Below are 15880 nucleotides of genomic sequence, written 5' to 3'. Positions count from 1 at the left end.
TGGAAGTGTGGAGTCTTTTTTTTTTTTTGCTTTCTTTTTTTTTTTTTTTTGCTTTAATTTTATTTTATTTTTAAACTTTACATAATTGTATTAGTTTTGCCAAATATCAAAATGAATCCGCCACAGGTATACATGTGAAGTGTGGAGTCTTAACCACCAGGGAAGTCCCTCTGTCACTTCTGATGTGACCTCTGCCTCATTCCCTCTTTAAGCCCCTGTTTCCTCATCTGGAGAAATCACGCCTAGTAGTACCTATTCTTCATGTTGTAAGGATCAGATTGGGTTTCCTTATAACAGTACAAAGCACAAGTGATTGGTGCATTTAAGTTTGCAAAACTTTTTACCTTTCTTCTCTGTAGATGTTGGTTTGATTCATTCTTTCCTGAAGAGTTCTGAGCAGTCTTCTTGCCTTTTCATCAATGTCTTCACTCTGTGGAAACTGCTCTTCCAGGTATTGTGGAAACACAGCAAAGGAGATCTTTGACTCTCCAGAGCTCCTTCTCTAGTGGGGGTAAATATGCACAGAAGCAGCTCAGAACAACAGTGTGGATGATAACTGTTAGAGCAGAAACACAGCATTGTTAAATTAACTTCAGGAGTTCAGGAAGAAGGCTGGTTGTATAACTTTCAAGTCCAGAGCAAAATGAGAATGCAGAGGCCCTTGTTCAAATTTCAAGAGCAGAGTATGAAGCTAGCACTGGCCACTTCTGAGCTTGGGGCCATGTGTGACTGTGTGTGTCCCACACCTAAGAGGTGGATCCAGACTGGATGGGCACATTCATTTCAGGCAAGAAAATTAGAGATCTATTTGTTGAGAGATCTAGCGGATCAACTAGACCTTGGAGGATGGAAAGAACTTTGAAGAATGGATAGAACGGTCTGGACAAAAGAGAAAAATTGTGTTGTACCTCCCCTCCCCCACTTCATGGAATTAAAAATAGTGTTTTTGTTTGTTTGTTTGTTTGTTTTTAATGAGACTTACTAGGGAAAAGAGATTTTGACAATAGAAAGGGAAGGGAGATGAGATAACAGAACTAAATTTGAATTTTCTAATAAGAAAAAAGCAACCCAAAGGATTTTGAGAATTGATGCAAGATCAGATCAATTTAGGAAGATGTCTCTGGTGGCAGCAAAACAGAAGAACTGACTTGATGAAGGAGGCACAGGCAGCGGGAACTCTGCAGGTGAAAGTGACGTATTCCTTAACTGGGGAGGGGCAAGGTTCTCCGTTTCTATTCTCCGCAATGTGATGTGTGCTTTTTCCTTCCCCCACACAAAGCAACGATCTGTTTCTGTTCTGAAGACATCTCCAATTATAGAGTGCCGGCCAGAGAAAAACATAATGGAATTTTAACGAGATTTCTTTATCTCTGTAGACAGCTTTTCAGGAACATCTCCATTGGGGTTATAGAAGGAGAGCCTGAGAACACCCAAATGTGCCTTGTAAAACCTATCATCTTTTCTTGGCCTTTCAGATAGAATTGCATTCCAGAAACACCGGGTCACTCTGTATGCCAGGTCATGCCTTGAGGACAGCATGGGTAAGCCCTCGCCCTCTCCGTCGTCAAACATAAGAGCAAGTCGCTACACGTTGCTGCGTCTGCCTCTCATCCTGACAAACTCTTCAACACTGGGAAATGCAAACCTTCTTCTTTCCCTTTCTGTTTTTCTTATAATAACTCAGCCTTGAGTCAGAGGTACAGGTTCAGCCTCCCCAAAGCGCTGCTGTCAAATAGAAGGAGTTCCTTTTGTCCCCTAATTTACCATGTCTTGCTGCTGCAGCTGCTAAGTTGCTTCAGTCGTGTCTGGCTCTGTGCGACCCCACAGACGGCAGCCCACCAGGCTCCACCATCCCTGGGATTCTCCAGGCAAGAACACTGGAGTGGTAAGGAAAGCTAAAAAGTTCAGGACTACAAGGATAGGATCAGCTATCCCTGAGAACGGAGAATGAGCACAGGGAGCTGTATTTCAGCACCTACGAGATACAGGGAATGGAATCTTCTCCTGTGTCACATCCCAAAGAAACGGGAGAAAAAGACAAATATAAGTTAATGTCAATGGAGTATTAAAACTAATTAATAATGTTAAGGAAGAACTCTCCTTAAAGTAATTTCAGAGCTTTTTTTCTTTTCTTTTGCTCCTCCATTAAACTTTTACTATTGCTGCTAAACTTAAGTCTTTTCAAGCCTCAGATTCCTTACCTGGGAAAGGAACAGATACTTGCTAAGATCCCTTCAGCATGAGAACATGGCCTTGACATTATCTGGCTTGATGAATCTCTGTCTCGGGTGCCTGTGTAGGGGGTGAGAGAAAAGGGTTCACATTCCTGCCTAAATACTTGCCTGCAAAACGCCCATTCCCTTGACTGCAGCACTCACCTCCATAAATGTATTTCTTAAACACAGGTAGTTACCTTGTTATTTTCTCCAGGATAATGTGTAGATTACAGGCAATAATTAACATTCCTCCCACCACGTGCAGCCAGTTGAGGACTGAGTCAGCAGCTGCCCATCCAGCTCAGAGTGTGGGGTGCAGGTAGGGGGCAGAGCAGATGTATTCAGAGGAATCAGAAAACACGTGCATTTCCAGGGCTCTAAGAATGGAGGCTCAGCAGCCCCTTGAAATAGAATTTCCTCTGCAGGTCTTTTTCATAATTCCAACCAGACTTTAATAAATTGTTTTCATTTTAGTTGCTCTTTTAAAAACTCTGACCATTCAGTTTTTGCATTTCTAAGATGCTATACACACATAGAAAGATGTCTGATATTTGCACAGAGATAATTTTGCTATTTGGAATATGCACAGCAATAAGAGCTAAGAGAAATGGCCCTTGGGAAATCTCTATTTTCTGGAATCTGGATTGTAGAAAAAAGCTACATCAGAATCCCATAGTATGCCGAAGAGTGAAGTGAATAATGGGGCAGAGATCTACCATGGTCCAGGAAGCAAAGCCTTCCCAAGGTACCACAAAGGTAGTAAGTGTGGTTGGGAGATTGTGAGTATGAGAAAGCTGTAGGCATTTACTGCTCCCCTAGAAAAGGCTTATGGGGTGAGGATGGGCAGTTTCTTAGAGCATTTTCCACTCACTGTGGTTCAGTGGCTCGATTGTGTCTGACTCTTTGCGATCCCATGGACTGCAGCACACCAAGCTTCCCTATCCTTCACTATCTCTTGACGTTTGCTCAAACTCATGTCCATTGAATCAGTGATGCCATCCAACCATCTCATCCTCTGTCATCCCCTTCTCCTCCCACTTTCAATCTTTCCCAGCATCAGGGTCTTTTCAAATGAGTAAGATCTTCACATCAGGTGGCCAAAGTATTGGAGTTTCAGCTTCAACATCACTCCCTCCAATGAACACCCAGGACTGATCTCCTTCAGAATGGACTGGTTGGATCTCCTTGCAGTCCAAGGGACTCTCAAGAGTCTTCTCCAAAACCACAGTTCAAAAGCATCAATTCTCCAGTGCTGAGCCTTTATGGTCCAGCTCTCATATCTGTACATAACTACTGGAAAAACCATAGCTTTGATTAGATGGACCTTTGTCAGCAATGTGATATCTCTGCTTTTTAATACTCAGAACTACTTCCAAGAAGGTGCCAGGAATAATTCTGAACTTCTGTCATTGAGCTGCAGAAATAGAGCAAGAAACTGCGATATTAGAGGGCAAGAATACTATAGCTAGTTGTCTAAAAATACTAATAACCATGATGCCAGTGCTTCAGTGTCTTTAGGTTTTTTAGTCACTGGGATATGGAGTGCAGATATCTATTGATAAACAATAATAATAGAACCACACACCAGTAACCTGCCTCCCAGTCTGTGTACTCGCACGTGTAATATTTCCCGCCTTTTTAATTTATATTGAAAACAAGGTTCAAAGAAGTTTATTTGTATACATAGAGCTGATTCACTTTGCTGGGCAGTTGAAACTAACACAACATTGTAAGACAACTATACTGCAGTAAAAACTAATTTTAAAAAGATTTTAGCGACTTTGCCCCCACGTCACTTAGAAAAGGGCAGAGTTTATAGATCCCAAGGCGTAGACAGTCTTTTATTTTTATAACTGGAAATGCAAATCAAACGTACAATGAGGTATTATGTCCCACTGGTCAGAATGGTTATCATCAAAAAACCTACAGACAATAAATGCTGGAGAGGGTGTGGAGAAAACATTACCCTCCTACCCTGTTGGTGGGAATGTAAGTTGGTGTGGCGGCCATATATTGAGCGAAAACCATAATTCAAAAACACACTGCACCCCAATATTCACTGCAGCAGTATTTACAACGCATGGGAAATCTTGTTGACTGCCTGCATTATAACAGCTTTACCTCTCAAGTAAGGATGGTTTTACTTGAGCACAAGTCTTCTCATTTTCTTTAAACCACTCACCGTGTTGTTTCCATCTCTTTCTTCTTAAAAAGTTTGTCAGTTTTAATTTGTTTCAAGTAGAATATTATGCACAGATATGAACACAATGAAGAGGAATTTCTCTTTTGCTTCTATGTTTTGAAATTCCGTTTGATGACGATATTAGTACCTTTGAATTTGTGATTATTTTTGTTTTCTTTCATTTTTGCCTCTATTCTGGTATGCCTACATAGAATCAAAATGCAAGAATTTGCAGCAGAAGGGACAAAATGGTTCAATCCAAAGAGTCACTGATATTTGGTGAACTTGGCAAAATGCACAAAACATAAGTCATGAGTTTTAATTTCTGCTCCATTACCAATTCAGTTATTTATTTATTTATTTTTTTTACTAGAGTCAGTGGGTGAATTTGAATTAAATACCAAAGTTTACGTTGGTTTGGCTTGTTTTTTTCCCCTGTATTGTTGTACACCTGTGCACACCTGTTTTTTTGTTTTTTGTTTTTTTTTAATGCTACTACATACAAGCATCTTCTCATTTGAAAGAAAGTTTGCATTCATTTGAAAGGCATGAGCTGCCTAGAGTACTTCTCTCCTTTTACCTTTTCTATCTTGCTGTAGAAGGTCATGCATCTCACAGTATGTATCTCTCTGTTACAATTTGCTTCCAGCTGAGCAGAAAGGCTGAGCCAAGTTCAATGTGTCTAACACACCTCTCATGGGCACGGGAGGCTGCAGATGCTGGCAGAGTCAGAGAAGCACTGGAACCCTCTTTATTGGCATGTTGCAGCTAATTGATGCTCCGTGGATTCCTTGCTCCATGTCCGATACAGCCCTTTATGATCCTTCCAATTTCGTTGAGCTGCTGAAGCTGACTGTCTCTGCTGGAGCTCAGAGACACACAGGTCAGTGGTCAAGGAGAAAGTCTTAAAGAGCTCTGAGTCAATTTGCTTCTTTTGTGGCCACTGTGGCAATGTTACAATGAAAAGAAAGAAAGGACAGTTGTATTCATCAACAAATTCTAAACATGGACTAAGTAAAATATGTCAAAGCCAAAGAGCACATGATTTCACTATATGTGGAAATCTAAACAAAACAAAACAAATGAACAAAGTAACAAAACGGAAACAGTGTCAGAGAACAAACAAGTGTTGCCAGAGGGGGACAGGGGGTTGGAGAGAAGGTAAAGAAGTGGGCGGAGGTAGGGATGGGGAAATGGAGGAAGGCCATCAAAAGGGACAAACTTCCAGTTATAAGACAAATAAGCTCTAGGGATGTAATGTACAACATGATGAATATACTCGATCTTTAATAAAGATAAATATAAATCATTTCAAATCTTTAAATGTATTATTTAACAACACTGCTGTATGTTATGTTATTGTCCAGTTGCTAAGTCATGTCCAACTCTGCGATCCCATGAACTGCAGCTCACCAGGCTTCCCTATCCTTCACTGTCTCCTGGAATTTGCTCAAACTCATGTTCATTGAATAACTTTCATATGTTACATATATGCTGTAGGTTATATATAAAAGTTAAAGGAGTAAACCCTAAGAGTTCTCATCAGAAGGGAATTTTGTTTTCCTTTTTCCTCTCTTTTGTATCTATATGAGATGAGGGATGTTCACCAAACTCACTGTGGTCATTGTTCAAGATGTAGATAAGTCATATCATTATGCTATATTCCTTAAACTTATACAGTGATGTATGGCTATTAAATCTCAATAAAACTGTAAGAAAAAAAATGTTTGTAATAAAATAAAAAATAAATTCCAAACATACAAAGGAGTTTCAGAGATACGAAGAGAACTACCTCAGCCCTGGGCCTACTCTTTACTAAGACTATTAACCAGGACCAAAGGCTAAAACCTCTGTGAGACGTAACTTTCTCTTATATAAAATGGAAACTGACAAGAATTCCCCAGCAAGACAATATATAGTAATTACATAAATGGAGGGACATATTAAAGTATTGGAATTTTACTGAAGCATCAGAATATCCTTGGGCTTTTTAAAAAGTGGTCACATTAGGGAATTTAAAACTTTTATTTAAATACGACAGCTTTGACATAACCTGAACAGTTTCAAAATAATGTTATAAGAAGCCACATGTGCCACAAATATAAAGTTAAGGGTAGGTTGTATATATATATAGCATTTCTTTCCTTCTTGGACTATTTCTTTTCTCTGTTGCTTTTTTACTTTCTTGATAATTTATTTATTCTTTTGATGACATACATGGACCAAGTTTATTTTTCTTTGTTTAGCTTAAAACATACAAAACCAATGTGCCACACGTATGCATTTTTCTATCAGTCAGGTGTATATTTTTAAAAAAGTCTTAATTTTTTGATTCCCGCTGTTACCAGAAAACTCAGTAACAGAATTATAGCCCCAGGGGTAGATATTCACGTTGATATATTTGTAGAGCTCCGATTAGTGATCTGAAGTATATAAACTATGTTTTAAAAGGTTTTCCTATCCTCCACTCACCCCTTCATGACCTTTGCTCAACCAGGGTGCACCAGCTGACTGCCCTGAGGGCTGGGCAGTCACGCTACATAAAGACAGCATTTTTTGAAAAGGGTAAAGCAAGGTGTTGAACTCAGCCTCTTGGCAACCTGCAACCTTCCTCCAAGACTGCAGGACTCGAGAGGCTCATAAAGTGCATTCCTCTTCCTCGCCTCTTAACTCCGCAGGCACCGGTGATAAGAACCTAACAAGAACCGCCTTTTCACCACTAGAAAATGCTAGAGTGGATCCAGAGAAATCAGAAGTCAGAGAGTCAAGCTGCGCACGGGAATGTTTCCTTTCGTTACAGGAATTATTCTGTGTGTTTTGACCCAGAGTTGGCTGTGTTTCAGTTTTCATGTTGATGGCATCTGAGGGAAGGCTAACGGGGCAGTCAGGTGAAGCAAACCCAAGGTTCATTTTACTGTGGTGGCCTGTTACTGATCGCTGCAAAAGAACTTTTGAAACTATCATCCTGATGTGCAAGGAAAAAAAAAAAAACCTCAATCAGAAAGCCCAGCAAATAGGCTGAACTCTATAAAGCCATTTTCTACACACACACACACATCTGAACGGAATTAATTAGCACTCTCATTTTCACATGTTTTAAAGGCTCAGCCTTAGCTCTGTCTAACCCTTAGAAGTTCATTTATTTCCCAAGCATAACATCAGAAAATGTGAATTCTTTATACAGACATGAGAGCTTGATTTCTACTCCTGTGAACATTAAAATAAACAGAAGATAAAGGGGAAAAGAGAAAAGGAGGGAGGAAGGGAAGGAAGGAGCCAGGGAAGGAGGAAAGGGAGGAAAGAAAAAAAGAGGAAAGGTATTCTTGGAACAAAATGAAAACCTTAATGTCAATTTTCTCTCCTTTGGGTATGTTTCAAGTTGATGGAAGGTGGGAATTAGAAAGAAACAAAGGAAAAAGCCAAGCTACAAGGATGTTAGACTGTAACTTTTCAATCAAAACATAATATTTGAAAGTAAAAATATGTTATCATATGACATCACAGTCAAAATCTTTGTAGAATTCTCCATATATCTCCATCCAAAAACTCATGAAACTTTACTATGCAGAGAAAAATAGGGTAGAAAAAGGAAGATGATTCCTCAAAACTGTCTTTCTTATTAAAACCTCACTTTTGGAGAGATTGACATGACTGCAAATAAGCACCTGGAATTTGTCAATTGAATATTTCTTATTTCAATCCAAATACACGGCATTTGTACAGTTACCTAAAAGTATATTTTGAGAAAAACTCTGCAGCACAAAAACCATGCTTCCTCTTCAGAAAATGTGTTATCTCATAGTTTACTTTTAGAGACCCAGGCTGCAGAACTGGTTTAACATCATTCTGTGGTCATAAGAGACAGTCTTGCTACTACTGTAAAGATACAGAGCACAAAGTCGAGACTATACCCAAGACTACTAAGATTCTCCCAGCACTGCGGAACTAGAAAGTGGAGAGACCCCATCACTGAGTATATTCAGAAGCTTGGCTATGGCAGCTCTTCCGGTTGGGTAGACATATCCAAGAGTAAAACACCCCCGCCCAGGGCCTGGGGTTCTTTCAGGGGTTCTAAACACTATATGTATCTTCCTAAGTGTCTCCTTTACTACTGAAGAATGATTTGACTTCTGGAAGTAATTTAGTTAGTAAATAAGAGATGATGATCAGGATAAAGATGGTCTGTAATTTGGGGTTAGACGCCATGACCCAACATAGCAATTTCCCCGTAGTTTATAATTTTTGCTTCCAATCTTGAACTGGATAGAGTACAAGTGTAAGAAAACAAATGACTGTTTTTCCTTCCAACATTCTAAATACTTGATTTTGATTTGGGTACATGTTTGAATCTTTAGTGTGTTAGCAAAGATATTATCTGAAATCATTTTTCTCTCTATGCCTACTCATCAGATGGGCACCAAAAATCTTCATATTTTTAATATTGTTTTGTAAGTTTATCATATTTATACATATAAATGCATACACATGAATTACTTATATTTATTTATCAGTCATATCAGTTGTAATACAACATTTGAAGCTTAAAAACTTTATATTTGGGCAAATATTACATTAAGTAAAAGTATACTTTCAATGAATAGTGTTTTAGTTTTTGCAAAAGAAAGTTGGAAAAAGTCAAGTGAATCTTTGATAGGCACTATAGTGTTTTACTTATGAACACCAAAGGACCTCATAAAATCAGCAGAGGTTCAGAGAGCAACTTGTTGTGTTAACGTTATTTATATTCTTATCTAACTTACTGAAAATGTTTTATCATAGTATGTACCCAAATAGTTGTTAAGCAGCAACTCTTTAGAAAATGCTAAGTTGCGCAATAATAATAACCCAAGAAATTATGTATCATTTGAGGTTTGGAACTGAAATAAAGTACACAATTTGTAATAACCACCTGCAAATTTGCAAAGCCACCACACAATCGTACCATGTGATCAACTATCTGAAAAAAAAGGGATTTCAAAGATGAAAGGAAAATTAAGGTAGGTATATTCTTTTCCAAGAAAATAAAGATAAAACAGAAGTGTGTGTTTTGTATATTTTTATTACAGAAACAAACTGACCTCTTATTTTTGAAACAGTAAAAATTATTTGTAGAAGTTAGTGACTGTCATCCTTTTGTGCCCTTCTTCTCCCCCTTCCCTCAAACACACACACACACACACACACACGCACACAGAGTTTTTTCTCAGGAAATGTATGGGGCTCTGAGGATTTTTCTTAATTGAGGTAAAGAGGCTAAAACATCTAGAAACCATAGTCTCTTTCCATTTATGTACAAACCTTTACATTTTGTGAAGCTAGCAGTTTAGTTGATCGAGTAATAAGTATAATGAAACAGTTGGTTTATTGAGCATTTTGGGTAATGGTGTCATCATTAACTCTACTAGGAACGGAATACATAGGTTACAAACTCCCATCACTGTATGTATTGGAGAAAAACAGGTTTTTAAAGTTATCGTTTTTATGGTAAATGTAGTAATCAAATATAATCATAGAAGAATTAACGTGGCGTAGTATTTTGAAAGGCAACACACAGCATTACATATAAGTAATGCTGTTTATTTCAGAAAGAACTCTGTCTAACCAAGATAATTCCTACACGTCTTTAATGAAGGAAGCTTAGCATTTCCCCTGGTAATTATTCCTACAGTCTGACAATAGCTCTATTCAAGAGCTTTTGTTATATATAATAAAATAGTTGCTCCAATTTTACCAGTTCCTCCCTGAAGAGAAATAATTGATTCCCATTCTTTAAAAGCCTTAAAAGGCTTTCAGATGAATGTTTCTATCTTCTGACAAGCAAGGAGATCTCTGGGACCATGGCCTGGTCTCCATGCAGTTCGAATGGATCGTGTCTATAAGCCTGCTGCAGTAGAGAAAGGGGAAGAATCTATATAAATTGCAAATTATGATCAAATCAGTCACAAGTAACATGAAACAATTTGAAAAATGAAAAGTAGAATGTGTCTAGTTGTTCTGATTATGCAATTATATCATTGTGCATAGATCTATAACCGAGAATCATTTTCTTATTTCCTATTGATTGAGGAGCATATACGGCTATAGAGATTCTTTTAAGGGCAATAAGATACGATTTTGTCCAGAGTTTCAAAGGACACCTGAGTCTTGTCATGACCCAGCCAGCCCTTCTCCAATGGGGTATCTAAGTGGCAGATATAAAAAGGAAGTCAAAAGATTATTTAGTTATTAACTAGGCTAAACTAGAAAACCCAGTTATTATTTGGTAAAGTGAACTGACCAGATGGTTCAAACTAGACCCAAGTGGAATCTCTTTGCCTCCCAAGAATGGCTCTCACCACCGGATGGCCACAAAAAACTAAAGCAACCAGTGTTTACATACAAAGAAAAGGAGAGATGGACTTCTCTGATGACCCAGCGGTTAAGACTCTGTGCTCCTCGTGCGGGGGCCTCGGGTTCCATCCCTGATGGGGGGCTGGATCCCATATGCCCCAACTGGGAGTTCACATGCCACAGCTAAAGGCCCCATGTGCTGCAAGAAAGACCGAAGACCTTGTGTGCCACAACTAAGAGCCGGCACAGTCAAATAAATAAATAAAAATAAAACATTCAAAAAAGATAAAAGATATTAATGTCTGCTGGCTTTCTTATCCAGCCAACTCTAAGAAACAGGAAGCTAATAAACCAGCCTTCCCTAGTGGCTCAGACGGTAAAGAATCTGCCTGCAGCACAGGAGACCTGAGTTCGATCCCTGGGTCGGGAAGATCCCTTGCAGTAGAAAACGGCAACCCACTCCAATATTCTTGCCTGGAGAATTAACCAGGGACAGAGAAGCCTGTTCAGCTACAGTCCACGGGGTCACAAAGATAGATAGCACACAACTGAGTGACTAACACTTTCACTTTTCAAAGCAAATAATAAATAAATGTGGCCAATCAGATTTGTATTTAATCCACTTGACGAAGAACAAAAAAGGGTGATGGGTAGAGGGGCAGGAACCTTAACTCCTCTCTTGCAGGACTTAGAGTGTTGAATTCAGGCCTATTCTCTTCCCTGTAAGTAGGATACAATCCTCTCTCAATATCTGCAAGGAATTGGTTCCAGGACTCTGGGGAATACCAAAATCTGAGCTACTCAAGTCCCTTATATAAAATGACATATATTTGCAGATAACCTATACACGTTCTTTGAATCATCTGTAGATTACTTATAATACCTAATACAATGCAAATGCTATGTAAAGAGTTGCTGTTATTGTTGCTTAGTCCCTAAGTCCTGTCTGACTCTTTTGGGACCCCACGGGCTGTAGCCCACCAGGCTCCTCTGTCCATGGGATTTGCCAGGCAAGAATACTGGAGTAGGTTGCCATTTCCTCCTCCAGGGGATCTTTCTGACCCAAGGACTGAACCCATGTCTCTTGCAGTACGTGCAGATTTTTTACAACTGAGCCACCTGAGAAGCCACAGACAGTTGCTAGCATGTAGCAAATTAAAGTTTCGCCCTTTGGAATTTTCTGGAATTTTTTTTCAAACATTTTTGATCTACAGTTAGCTGAATGTAGAACCCTCAGATACGGAGGGCTAGCTGTACTCTGCAAAACCACATAGAAATATCAACTCCTCTCCAGGATATCCTGCCATAGCCCAAGTTTCACAGGCCTTCTCCACAACAACTAAACCGGGAATCAGGAAACTCCAGGCAGAACTCCCAATCATCTGGGGAAGCTGCCCCAAAAAAGAAATTTCAGGCCAATGATCTAAGGTTGGAATCCTTTACTCGGTGAGCAAACGTTCTACTAAGCAGAACAACTTCAACCTTCTTCCCTAGTGCTGTCTACTGGACTGCATGTTCTTTTCAATTATACAATACAGAGTTATCAGCTACCGTCACCATGTGTCCATGGACAGATAAATAGACAAAACATGTGGTATATACATACAGCAGGCTATTATTCAGCCATGAGAACAGAAGGAAATCCTGATATTTGTGACAACATGGATGAGCCTTGAGGCCATTACACTAAGTGAAATTAGCCAGATAGAGAAAGACAAATACTGCATGGGATCACTTATATGTAGAATCTAAGGAAAAATGTCAAACATAAAACATGACAATAGAAAACTGATTGTCATGGGAAGGGGGTGTAGGGAAAATAGGAGAAGGTTAGAAAAGGGTAGAAACTTTCATCTATAAGATGAATAAGGCCTGAGGATTTATTTTATTTTATTTATTTTTTTTTTAGGCCTGAGGATTTAATGCCTAACAAGGAAGGTCTGTTCTTCCTGATATGTGTATGTCTGGCTAAAAATGTTTGATGAATGAATGGAGTAATGAGATATATAATTAATTTGGAGGCAAAGAGTCATTTGAAGAAAGATATGCAACCAAACACATTAAATGTAACAATTATTCATTCTTGTTTGTAGGCTGAAAGATAATGATATAAACTATTTGCATATTTTATTAATTACACATACATGGCTGTTGTTATTCAGCTCCAAGTCATGAAGTAATATGAGAAGATACAAAAGAGCATCATCAAGACTTCCAAGGGGACATGAATATTACTAAGACTGTCTTAAAGTTTCAAGCTATAGAATATGTCTAAATAATTAGAGGAATAATTTTAAGAGGAGATATGGAGGCTTCTATCCTTAACATGGATGCTGCGGATATTCATCCAGCCATTCAACAAAATGTCAGGAGCACTATGTCCCGGGGATTCCATTAGACATCAAGGGATCAGAGATAAAGAAGGAATAACTCTCTGTCTCATGGAAATTCCATTTTACCCAGGTATGCAGCATGAGAAAGCATAGTCTACAAATATTTGAGAATGTGGGAAAGGAAGTATCAATTTTCTATATGTGTCTAGGTGAGCAATTTGGGGGATATTTTTATGAGATTTGAAGCTTGATTGGGATATTTCTTCATGTGAACTTTGGGTGGGAAAAAATGGGTAATAGGCAAAGCTAGGGTAAGTAGAGCTTCCTTCGTGGCAAAGAATCCACCTGCAGCGCTGGAAACCTGGGTTCAATCCCCAGGGAAGATCCCCTGGAGGAGGGCAGGCAACTCACTCCAGTATTCTTGCCTGGAGAATCCCCATGGGATAGAGGAGCCTGGAATACAGTCCATGGGGTCGCAAAGAGTCAGACATGACTGAGAGACTAAGCACAGCACACAGGACAAGTAGAAATAGGGGTCGGGGCAGTTAGTAGAAACAAGGAGAAGAATACAGCATAATGAAGGCATGATATTTTCTGGAGTCTGAGTTCTCTGGTGGTTAAAGCAGATTGTGAAGATAAGGAAAGGGGTAAATTTTTCAGAAGACAGAGTGGTGAAAAGTGATACTTGAAGGTAGTCCCAGGACAGCTTGTAAAGGTTCTTGGATCCACGTTGAGGAGTTCGGACGGCTATCCCCTTGATGCTGCTCTCTGATTAACTTCTACCTCCAGATCAGACTCCTCTGCCGTTCCACCTAGAGACATTCATCTCAGTTCTTTACCTCTTCCCTGGATCATGCTTAATGAACTGACTCCTTCGGCATCAATCTCTCCTTTTTCTTGTATTTTCTCTTTAGTGTTTGAACAGCCTCATGTATTTTGCATAACTAAAAAAATAAAACATCTGAATGATCTTCACCAGCCACCAAGCTCTCTTTCCTACTCTTTACTTCTGAAGATTGATCCGTATAATTGCATTACTCCTAATACCACTGTAACTGGGATTCTGCTCCACCAGTGAACACCTCCTGTGTCAAGACAAACATCATTGCTGACCCTGTTGTTGTCAACTCTAGGGGACATTTTAAAATTACTTCAGTGAGGTCTTCTGCTGCATTTGTTAATGTCATACATGTACTCTATGCTTTTTAGTATCTTGGCATCACCTGAGTTCTTTTTTTTTAACCATTCATTCTCTATCATAGGATATTTCTCTCTCTACCATTTAATGTTGATATTCTTCAGGATTCAGCCTTTATCCTATTTTCTTCTCATTCTTCACACTGTTCATGAGTAATTTCACATTCACGCATGGTTTGAAATGATAAATATCCATCCGATAAGGACTCTGAAATTGGTCTCTCTGGCTTGGTCTTCCTTTGTTTTAGATTTCTTTATTTAGCCAACTTTCACTTGGCCATCCTACAGTATATCAGACTCTAAAAATCCAAGAAATAATAGAAGGACCTCCTCCAAACCTTCCCTATTGTTTGTATTCTCCAGTATCAGCTCATAGTCACCATATCATGCTAGACTACTTCATCTCCACTATTATACCCTCCCTTACAATAGTCTGGGGGTTTTATTCCTACGTATATCTTAAAGTTTTTCTTTCCTGTATACAAATACCAGCCTCATCATCTGTGGCTTTCGTGACTACAATATCCTTCCAGTCAAGATCTTTTCCCTCCATCATTTTTCACATTTATTCCACTCTTTATCCAACACTAAAATGACTCACCTTTAACAGAACTATAAGTTTTCCTAATTAGAACCTACTATCAGTTACCCATTACTCAAGAAATGCAGCCAAACTCCAACTCATGCTATATTCTTGCTTGTTTTAGACCATCTAAAGGTTTCGATTAGACTTAAAATAAAAATCATATAATTCACCGAGACACAGAGGGCTTTGCCAAGGGGGTCCCTCCCTATCTCGTCAATCTCATTGTTAGCCACCGGGCCACCCTTGCTTGCTATAACCATGTTGGTCTTCTTTTAAGTTCTTCAAAGAAGCCAAGCTCTTTCCTACTTCAGGTCCTTTGCAATGAGACTCTTTCCTCCAACTTTGTAAGTGTTAGTTCCTTTTCATATTTAAGTGGAACCTGATCAGAAAGTCTGAATATGTCTGCTCTCTCACTTTTTTCTGTCAGCCATTTGTGTTTTCCTTCAGAGCACCCATCAGAACTTACACTTGCTTTCGTATTTTTTTTTGACTCCTAATGTGTACAATGTGAGCTCCAAGAGAGCTGAGACAGCTTTTCTCAGATTTACTCTGTATCCACAGAGTGCCTGGTGGTCAGAAAGGCACTCAGTCAATGTTCTTGAATGGTTGTAAGTTGTATACTCATGACACCTCTTTCTTATCTTCTTTTCCAGCCTTCTGAACCTCTATTTCCTACCTCGCAGTTATTGAGAAGTGCCATGTCACACCCTATTAGAGGGTATGTAGAAGCAGAAAAGGGCAACAGAGGACGAGATGGTTGGATGGCATCATCAATGCAGTGGACATGAACTTGGATAAACTCCAGGAGATGGTGAGGGATAGGAAGCCTGGCATGCTACAGTCCATGGGGTTGTGAAGAATCAGACACGACTTGGTGACTGAACAACAAAAACCCTTCGATACATTTTCTCCTGCTCCTATATCTGTCTGGATAATCACCTATGCTTCCCTTCCCTCTAAGCCTGCATGATCTATTAAGCCTCAACTCAGGGATAATCCCACCAGGAAACTTCCCTGAAAACTTAGGCTATGTTAA

General features: G+C 39.2%; 1 long non-coding RNA gene across 3 annotated transcripts in view; it reads right to left on the bottom strand.

Moving 5' to 3' along the window:
* The window catches only part of LOC139180226 (uncharacterized), a 271671-nt gene that overhangs the window by 27511 nt on the left and 228280 nt on the right, over positions 1 to 15880 (bottom strand). Inside the window, exons 3-4 of one of the 3 annotated variants that reach the window (XR_011564552.1) lie at positions 1765 to 15880; positions 345 to 502 (exon numbers count right to left, since the gene is read on the bottom strand). The exon at positions 1765 to 15880 is cut by the window's right edge and continues 13846 nt beyond it. This is a non-coding gene — a long non-coding RNA (uncharacterized lncRNA). Of the gene's footprint in view, positions 1 to 344 lie in introns of all 3 variants that reach the window. The other 2 variants (XR_011564551.1, XR_011564553.1) reach the window with 2 other exon arrangements.

The sequence above is a fragment of the Bos indicus genome, chromosome 27, assembly GCF_029378745.1.
Source record: "Bos indicus isolate NIAB-ARS_2022 breed Sahiwal x Tharparkar chromosome 27, NIAB-ARS_B.indTharparkar_mat_pri_1.0, whole genome shotgun sequence".
Classification (NCBI taxonomy): domain Eukaryota; kingdom Metazoa; phylum Chordata; class Mammalia; order Artiodactyla; family Bovidae; genus Bos; species Bos indicus.
The sequence above is the reverse complement of the archived record's forward strand: the minus strand, read 5'-3'. Positions and strand labels throughout refer to the sequence as shown.